This window comes from Gossypium arboreum, chromosome 5 (genome assembly GCF_025698485.1).
Source record: "Gossypium arboreum isolate Shixiya-1 chromosome 5, ASM2569848v2, whole genome shotgun sequence".
NCBI classification, from domain to species: Eukaryota; Viridiplantae; Streptophyta; class Magnoliopsida; order Malvales; family Malvaceae; genus Gossypium; species Gossypium arboreum.
Genome location: NC_069074.1, coordinates 63,793,534 through 63,803,454, shown reverse-complemented (window position 1 = coordinate 63,803,454; position 9,921 = coordinate 63,793,534). Strand labels below are relative to the sequence as shown.

At 33.9% G+C, this 9,921-nt stretch overlaps 2 long non-coding RNA genes across 5 annotated transcripts; both read left to right on the top strand.

Moving 5' to 3' along the window:
• The first annotated feature begins 399 nt into the window (after positions 1-399).
• LOC128293190 (uncharacterized) lies at positions 400-1,040 on the top strand. The gene is made up of 3 exons (XR_008283298.1): positions 400-631; positions 854-908; positions 1,004-1,040. It is a non-coding gene; the product is annotated as an uncharacterized LOC128293190 (long non-coding RNA).
• Positions 1,041-1,084: 44 nt separating this feature from the next.
• On the top strand, positions 1,085-9,250 carry LOC128293191 (uncharacterized). 4 transcript variants are annotated; one of them, XR_008283300.1, is made up of 4 exons: positions 1,085-1,258; positions 1,338-1,830; positions 1,932-2,056; positions 5,396-5,821. It is a non-coding gene; the product is annotated as an uncharacterized LOC128293191 (long non-coding RNA). The 4 variants fall into 4 exon arrangements; XR_008283301.1 differs by lacking the exon at positions 5,396-5,821 and adding an exon at positions 9,009-9,250 and having other exon boundaries at positions 1,085-1,830; XR_008283302.1 differs by lacking the exon at positions 5,396-5,821 and adding an exon at positions 6,098-7,795 and having other exon boundaries at positions 1,085-1,830.
• Positions 9,251-9,921: the final 671 nt, after the last annotated feature.

Here is a 9,921-nt window from a genome sequence, read left to right as displayed (position 1 = left end):
CACAATTTTATCCGAAAACATGTCGGTCGAAATGATGCAGATTTTATGGAATATGAAAATATTAACAGGGCATATGAGAATATTATTGATTCAGAAAATGCGCATGGTGGAGAAAGTGGTGGTGATGATGATGATGATGATGATGATGACAGTGAATCAAACAATTCAAGTGGTTTTGAAATGGAATTAACAAGAGATGCTATAGCTTCTAGTTTAATGAATTCACTTTAAATTGTAAATGCTATTGTAAAATTTTTAGTATTTATATTTGGTATATAAATATTATCCCTTTTCAAAACTTTTTTTTTTTTTGAAATAACTGGGTTGTATTGAATAAATAAAATAAACAGAATCCTAAAACAAAATCAGCCCGTTTGACCTTGAAAGGCCTGCCAGGCTTTGTAAAGTAAAGTAACAAAAACGTGAAAAAGCAACCCAGCATTAATGAGCTGTTATTTCCTAGAAATCTTTCCTAAATATCTTCATTTTCATTTACAGTTCTTGGAGAAGGACAAAAGACTGATATTCATTAAGTTCTCTTCTTCAAATCATAAACTTGTTGGAAATCTCATCCCTATCCCCGATCAATTTCTGCCTCTATGACTGTCTCCTCAACTGGTTCGTGATTAAGGTAAGTCTCTCCTGCCATTTTTAAGCCTTTTGATGCCAGATCATGCGCTTGTTTGTTTGCTTCTCTTCGTACATAAAAGAACTTGCTTTCATAGAACATCTTACATATTTCTTGAATATCATGAATGTATGCGCCAATTACCGACTTGTCTCTGCTCTTAGTTTGGGCTTTTCGTATTACTGTCATATAATCCCCTTCGATGTCAATAAATTTCAATCCCAGATCCCTTCCTAAAATGGCCACCTGTAAACATGCAACGGCCTCGGCTGCAAACCCCGTATGTATATTTTCATGATTTATGGTTTTTGTGGCCAAGATTTCTCCTTTCCAGTCTCTAACTATGAGTCCCGAACATGATCTTTGCGTTTTAAGGTCCACTTTTGCATCGAAGTTTATTTTGCAGAAACCTTGAATTGGGGGCTCCCATTCTGCTCTATCAGGCTAGAGGCAAGTTTTCCCCATTTGATGCTATTTAGTTCTTGTAAGTACTGTAAGCTAAATCTTGCCGTCTCTGCTCCTGAAATTTTCTTGCCTTCGTGGATCCATTTGTTTCTAGCCAACCAGATAGCCCATATGGCGCAGAAGAAGGATCGACAAATATCAGTGCTGTTGTTGTGCACAGTCTAGGTAAACCATTCCATGAATTCCATATTTGCTACTCTTTCAGGCCAGTCAAATTGTAAGCTATTCCATGTTTCCTTTGCAGCATCGCATTCTCGAAAGACATGGTCTCTGTTCTCTACACCCTGCTGACATCTCGGGCATATTGCATCATTAGTTAGTCTTTTAATGCGTAGATTTGATAGAGTAGGAAGGTAGTTTAGAGTGACTCTTCAGGCTGTAATTTTCATTTTTGAGGGGAAGTCACTATTCCATAATTTTTTGTAGTATTCCCTATTTCCATTTGGGTTGTATCTATTACTATTGATGGGATTGCCATGTAATAGTAGTCTGTGACTCTTCAGGCTGTAATTTTCATTTTTGAGGGGAAGTCACTATTCCATAATTTTTTGTAGTATTCCCTATTTCCATTTGGGTTGTATCTATTACTATTGATAGGATTGCCATGTAATAGTAGTCTGTACCCACTTCTGACTGCATATTCACCTGTTGGTTCGCCTCTCCAAGCCTTAAAGTCATCCTATGAGCTGAAAGCAAGAAGGATTTGGAGTATTCTCTGAGCATCTTCTGCGGAGAAGGTAGCTATAATCAATTCTGCTTTCAATGTTCTAGTATTGCTATCAATCAGGTCTGCTACCTTCAATAAATTTTGATTTCTCACTATTTTTCGTATATGCAGATTTTCATCCTTCGGAGCCCAGACATCCTCTTCAATACTAATGTTCCAACCATTTCCCACCCTTCAACACATTCCCATCCGCAAAAAGCCTTTCGTGGCCTATATACTTTTCCAAGTATATGAAGGTAAGTTTCCTAGCTCAGAGTTTAGAAAGTCAGTATTCAAATAATATTTGGCCTTCAGCGTCTGTGCTAAAAGAGAGTCAGGGTTTTCAATAAGTCGCCATCCTTGCTTAACGAGGAGGGCTAAATTAAACTTTTCAAAATTAATTACGATAACCGCGGCCACCAAATTCCTTTAATTCACATAAGTTATTCCAAGAGCCCTAGTGTATTCCCCTTTTCCCGAACCCCTTTTGCCACCAATACTTGGCTATAATTTGTTCCATATCAATGCATACTGACTTCGGTAGTAGAAAGCATCCCATTGTATAAGTTGGAATTGCTTGTAACATAGCTTTAATGAAAACTTCTTTTCCCCCCTGTGATAGTAATCGAGAACCCCAACAATTAATTTTTGCTTTGGTTCGATCTTTAAGATGTTGGAATGCTACCCTTTTCCCCCTTCCGACCATATTTGGCAAGCCTAGGTATTTCTCTGTGTTATTTGTCCGATTTACTCTCAATCTACTTGCAATAGCCGAACAAACAACTTCATTTGTGTTTGAACTAAAAAAAACTGTGGACTTTCCGTAATTAACACATTGTCCCGAACAGGCTTCATATTCTTTTAAAATCCTTTCAAAAGTTTCTGTACCTTTTTCATTTGCTTCCCCAAATAGAACGCAATCATCCGCAAAAAAAAGGTGAGTAATCTGAGGGCTTCGTCTACTTACCTTTACTCTTTTGAGCATTCCTTCTGTACTTGCAAGTATTAATAACGTAGACTGTCCCTCGCTGTATATAAGGAATAGAAAGGACTTGGGTCCCCTTGACGTAGGCCTCTCTCAGGACGAAATACTTCCCCTGGTTTTCCATTCAAAACAACCGAATATGATACCGTACTGATGCATCTCATAATAAGCTGAATCAAAGACTCATCGAAACCCATTTTAGCCATCATTTGTTCTAAGAAAATCCATTCCACCCGATCATAGGCTTTGTTCATGTCAATCTTTAGAGCCATCAAACCTTTTTTCCCTATCCTTTTATTCTTCATAGATTGTAGAATTTCATATGCAAGAAGAACATTATCAATAATTAATCAGAAGAACATTATCAATAATTAATCTACCTGGTACAAAGGCTCTTTGGGCTGGATCAATACAAAACTCAAGTATTTTCTGTAGCCTGTTTGCTATAGATTTTGAAATTATTTTATAAAAAATCGAGCAAAGGTTAATTGGTCTAAATTCTAATGGACTTTTTGGTTGAGAATTTTTTGGAATTAGCACAATATTCGTATGGTTTAAAAGATCAAGAGATTTTCCTTTATTAAGAACTTCCAAGAAAAAATCACTTACCTCCCTCCTTATAATATGCCAAAATTTTTGAAAAAATATTACCGGAAAACCATCAGATCTAGAGGCTTTTTTCGGTCCAATACTCTTTATTGCTTCAAATATTTCCTCTTCTTTATAATCTGCAGCCAGCATTTGATTCATACTAACAGATATATTCCGGCAAACAACTGAGAGTAGATGACTCATATTACCAACTCATTTAGATTTGAATAGCTTCATAAAGTAGTTCCTTATTATGATCTCCATATCTATTTCTTCTGTTTTGAGAATACCATCTTTATCCTCCATCCCGTGAATATGATTTATTCTACGTCTTTGGGACGCTTGATTATGGAAGAAAGTCGTATTCCTGTCCCCTTGTCTCAACCAATTCGATCTCGCTCTTTGCTCCCAGTACATCTCCTCCTTTTCCATCTCCCAGTTTAGCTCCATCTTTACATCAATGATTTCGGCAAGGATATCATCATCTTTATTCTTTTTATCAAGTTCGACCAGTCTTCCTCTTAGAATCTTCGCTTTCCTTTCACGGTTCCATGTGATTTCCTTTGCCCATTTTTGTAAACTCAACTTAGTATCTTCAAGTTTTTCCAAGGCATTACCAGATTTCTTTTGCCAAATTTCCTTGATGATTTTTTCACAAGATGACTCAGTGATCCACCAAGATTCAAATCCGAATAAATTCCTTCCCGTGCTTTTAACATTTGGCATCGTCTGGATGAGTACTGGACAATGATCAGAAAAAGAATGAGTTAAGTGTTGAACCTCGTACTCAGGGAATAGGTTTAGCCACTCCTGGTTCGTAACTCTCCTATCAAGTCGTTCTCTGATATTTGTGTCTGCAAAATTGCCCTTTTCCTAAGTAAACTTTTTCCCTTTGAGACCCATATTAGCCATATCACAATCTTCCAGAGCTTTCCGAAATTCTTCCATTTGTCTCTAACCTTTTGTTCTTCCTTCTCTTTTCTCATGTGCATACATAGTTTTGTTAAAATCTCTATACACACACCATGGTAAGGAACTATTAGTCTTTAACTTACGAAGTAGGCTCCATGACTCTTGTTTGTTTGATTGATTGGGGTTTCCATAGAACCCAGTAAATCGCCACTTATACTAAATATTTTCTTCATTAATCTCCACATTTACATGATTGTTCAAATAACTATAAACTTGAACTAAATCATTACCATTCCAAGCCAGGCTTAATCCACCACGTGACCCACTCACTGTAATATCCATTCCATTTTGAAATCCACATCGTTTCCGCAATCTATCCATTCTACTGCTATCCAATTTAGTCTCCATTAAGAAGACTATTTGGGGTTTATAATGCTTCAACATATGCTGAAGCCTTCTAGACGCCTGAGAATTCCCCAATCCTCGGACGTTCCAACATAGAATTTTCATTGTTCCCTGTCAGCTGACAATTTTTCAGCCGCCGATCTAATTTTTGAAAGTTCATCATTGTTCCCCTTAAAAGCTTGAGACTTAAACTCTGCTAAATATCCTTTCAGATTCTCGTCCTCGTATTTAGCTTTTTTAAAAGTATCTTCACCATTCAATTCTGAAACTATCTCTGTCTCTAGATGAAATTTTTGTTTTCCATTGATAAAGTCGCCCATAAATGAATCATCTTTCTCCCTTCTGGGTAGATGCCGCCAACTCTTCTTCCTGTGGTCCAATTTAGGAGATTCAACTGGGCTAATGGAGCCCACTGATTTGTAGATTATTTTTGGATCTTCCTCATTACTATTCCCAATTATATCTGCTCTATCCCCCACTTCTGTAGGCCCTACTTGTATAGAATTTGCTTTTGGAACAATTTCTAAATTACGACAACTTTTGTTTGTTTGTGCTTCCCTTTTTATAGGCAAGTTTTTTGCCGAAATCTCCTCATCATTATCTCTTGGAGCTCTTTCCCTTTTTTTAGGCGATATTAGCAACGAATTTCTTTCATCTTTATCTCTAGCACGTTCCTGAAATTTTTTTGTTTTTTGAGGCACAGAATCCTGCTTCGGATCCACTTCCTTCTCCGGCCAGCGAGTCAAGGATGTCACTCCTGATGTTAGCGCGTCCACTGTGTTCACCACTTATTCAGCTGTGTAGAAGCATTGTTGCATCGATTTTTTCATCAGTGATCCAAATAATAGGCTTTTTTTTCCCATTATGGGAGATTCTACCTTAAGGGCTATCGAGAATGGATAATCCTCTTCTGTTTTACTGCAGTCTCCTGTTTATATTACCAAGCATTCATTTACCCCATGTCCCATCCGCCCACACCTAAAACAAAAGGTTGGGAGATTTTCATATTTGAAAGCTAACTAGATTTTCCTTCTTTCATCCAAAGAGACAAATATACCTCTTCTTAATTGTTTTTGTACATTCAAAATAACTTTAATGCGACAAAAATCCCCCTTTACCTTGGCTCGAATTACTCCCCCAAAAGTAGACCCAATAGTGTGCATCAAATTTTTCTTATCACATTCAGGTGGGCACGGGCCAACTTTTAACCAAAAGGGAGAGAAAATCAATTGAATCTTATTGCGCTCCATAGGTTGCTTCAGTCTGTCGAAGATAATTAATTGTTTCCGAAAGAACCATGGGCATCCCTCCAAAATCTATTCTAAATCCTCTTCATCTTCAAAGGAAATTGTAAATAAATTTTGACCAGCAATAAGAATCTCAAACTTTTTTTTTTGTTTTCCAGATACTTCTTAATTGCGCTTGCAGACTATTCAGGTTGTATGACTTTCTCGTCCAAACTGAACAAATCAGCGTCAGATTTTTTGATGGAGTCACTAGCGAACTTTTCACTGTTAATTAAATTAACTCTTCTTCAAGAAGAGTGATCTCGCTTCTATTACCCATTGCATCAAAATCACCGCTCTTCTTCTTCCCAACCACAATATTCACTATTTCTTTGGGAAACCTAAGAGAGCACTCTTGACTCAGTCACTGATGCAGTCGCTGACAGCACCAAAAATATCCTATTCCCTATAAAATAATGAAAAAGAACAAAAAAGGGGAAGTAGGGTCAAATCCTTAGGGATCGGATTATACGAATGCTTGTTTTTCGAAATCCTCGGCAGAATCGTGCCCAAGAAAACCTGCGTGACAGAAAAAAAAATAGAGTTAAAGATTTGATTTAGAAAAAATAAAAAAACAGAATCTAAACTTGACTGAAATTGTGATTACAAAAATAATAAAAATAATAAAAAGAGTTGAAGGAAAAGAAATTCTTATTGGTAGATTCCAGCCTCCAGTTGTCTCATTTCTACTTGGGTTCGATCCTTGGCTTTTAAATGACCCTTCTCAACTCAAGTAAGCAGTTATAGTGGAAGAGGACACCTACGACCACTAGTTCTAAAGATTAGACTTTCGATTTTTAGGGAACCTGACTTTAGCCAGTAATCTATGCTAGATCAACGCTTCTCAATGGCGAATCTCACGCCATTTCGTCTCTTTGGCTCGCCAACCTCTGACGCAGTAAGTTAACGAACTGACTATGCAATCCTTCTAAAACATACAAAGCGACCACCTTTGCATATGTTGAAAAGCTTACTTCTTAAGGGCGATGGACAGAAGTGTCAGCCCATAGTGTGAAGAAACGATGAATACTTGGCGAGAAGGTTAAGTACGAATTCTAGGCGTCAAGAACCCTTTTTGGGGATTATTGACAACTTTCGGCTAGATAGGTTTTAGTGGCTCATGATAATGGTGGAAAAAGAAATAAATATAAAAATAGAAAAGGGAATTTTATTGAAAGAAAATATGAAGCAACAAAAGCCTAGACTTTCAGGGCGAGAGTGTTTACAGTAAAAGATGAACACCAAATAGAGTCACTTCACCCCCTATTTATAGTGCTAGGGAGATAGTCTAATTTAACTTAAATTCTAAAAAGATAAATACATTTAATTAAAGATAACTAAAGATAATTACAATAAAATCCTAAAATTAAATAATCCTAATAATTATCTTAATAGTAATTATCCTAATATAAATAAAATGGAGTCTTATAAAGTAAAATCTTTTCTTTTTGCGTTTTTAGTACTTGTGTCTTCCATGCTCACATTTTTGGCACAATCTTTTTCCTGTGTCGCATATCAGCCCATTATGTCTCCAAATTCGCACTTTTGTCCCTTAATTTTGCTTTTTGCCTCCAAATCAGTCTCTAATCGATAAAAAGACATAAATAGCTCAAATTAGTAGGATCAAGCTCAGAATAAACACATGATTAATACATAAAAATACGTTATTCTAGAGCATTATCAGTCACATATAAAAATTTTAACTTTGGATGATGAATGATATTTTTGTTTCAAATGTAATTGGAGTTTTCTTAAAACAAACATCCCTTTTGAAACTTTAATCTAAATATATGTAATATTTTAATTTGTTAGGTTTATGTTTTCTATGTTATGTTAATATCTAATATGAGTTATAAATTCAAATTACATTTTAAAATAAAATAATACAAATGTGTTAAAATCATTAATTAAAATAAAAAATTCAGTTTTAAAATAATACAATTGTGTCAATATCTAATTACAAATATTTAATGATTATATTTAAATATTTAAATATAGTTTATATATTCTAATTAAATTTAATAAATAATTAATATTAATTACTTAGAAATATTTAAAATTAATATTATATATTAAAATATTAACAATAAGTTATAATAAATTATTTTTATATTCTCGCTAAAATATCATAATATTAACTAATCGAACATTATTTAAATGCATATTTGTTACTTTATAATATCATGTCTAAAATGGATATTTTATTTTCAAAAGCACCTTTTGAGAGAAATACTAAACACTTAAATTTTAAACAAAATTTCTCAAGAGCACTTCTTAGAGAGAAAGGATTATATGAAACAGTGACGTCACGTCATCTGTTTTCCTTTTCAATAATTTTATGCCACATCAGTATTCTTATCCTGAATTTCAGGATTTTATCTTGAATTTCAATATTTTAATTTGAATTTGATTTTTTCAGGATAAAATTCTAAAATTCAGGATAAGAATACTGATATGACATAAAACTATTGGAAATGGATACAGATGACGTGGCGTCACTGTTTCATACAATTCTTTCCCCTTCTTAGAAGCACTTTTCAAAAATAATATTAAATTAGCCCTAAGTCTCTAATATGTGATAGCGAATCTGAATGCCTAAAACTTTTGTTCGTAAATTGTGACTTTTCTATAACCATTTAATTTGGAAGGACCGATATCTTGCTTGAACTCGATATCGAAACGGAACTTTCAATGGTTGGAACGAGATAACTTTAAAATGAGAAGACAAGAAGCTCTTGTACATTATTCACTTATACATTATAAAGAATTTGGAAAACAAGGAACGAAGCAATCTTCAAAGAATAAAAATTTAATCTAATAACAACTTGGGGTCTGATCATGAACTTGTTCACATCTATTATGGAAGCATGCATGCTATCAGGAGAGGCAAGCATTCTGTGATTAGAAAAAAAACTTAATAATTGTTGACGTAATATTTACATGCATGCCACGTTAACATAGTTCATAAACATTTATTTTTCTATTTATTTTTTTGGAGAGATTTAAATATCATATGGACTGTCCCTCTAGCAATAATTATCGCAAGAGGAAACCGATGCTTTAGCGAAGTGGCCACTGCGGGAAGCAACAGAGATAATATGGTTATGATTTGTAGAAGACTTCATACTGGATCTCAATTACAAGCAAGGAACCGATTAGTTCGTCACGTATTACTCTACTCGGTGACAGAGGCTTAGGAGTGTATGCAAAGAAACCTGCAGATATGGATCCTTTATTTATTTATTTTTTACAATATATGGATGTTTCTTTTAGTTAGCCTTGGATTTGTTGGAAGTACCCAAAAATAAAATAAAAAAATGTACAAAAAAGAAATTTATAGTTCAAAAAGGAATTAATGTTGTAATATAATTCAAAAAGAAATTTATATTCATATGTTTGATAATTAGTATATTCAGTGTGTTTTGACAGTCATATATTTGGCCATTTCTAGCACTTCCATAATCCATAATATTATAGAAGAAGAAATTATTTCTTTACTGAAGATTTCATTTTCCATATCAAAATCAAAAGCATAAAATGTTTCTTCACTGAATATTTCATTTCTGAAAGCTAAAAACGGAAACACTGCAAAACCGAAAACAAACTTCACAATTTTGACTAAATATTTTGTGAATATAATAAATTTATTTTAGAAAATATATAAAGAAAAATAATTGACTATAATTTTTATGAAGACGAATGAAATTTTCTTTTGACGGGACGATTGCAATTGAAGGATTTATATAAATGTAAGCAATAGTGATATAGTTAATGATAAGCAAATAGCAAAACATAAACTAAATTATCTCTTTAATTTTTTAATTAATCATAAAATCAATAATATGATTTTTAAATTTCAAATTTTAAAAATTGAGCCTGTGTCAAATAAATTAATTTCAAAACTTAGCATGATCAGTAATTTAAACATAGGAATTAAGTAAAA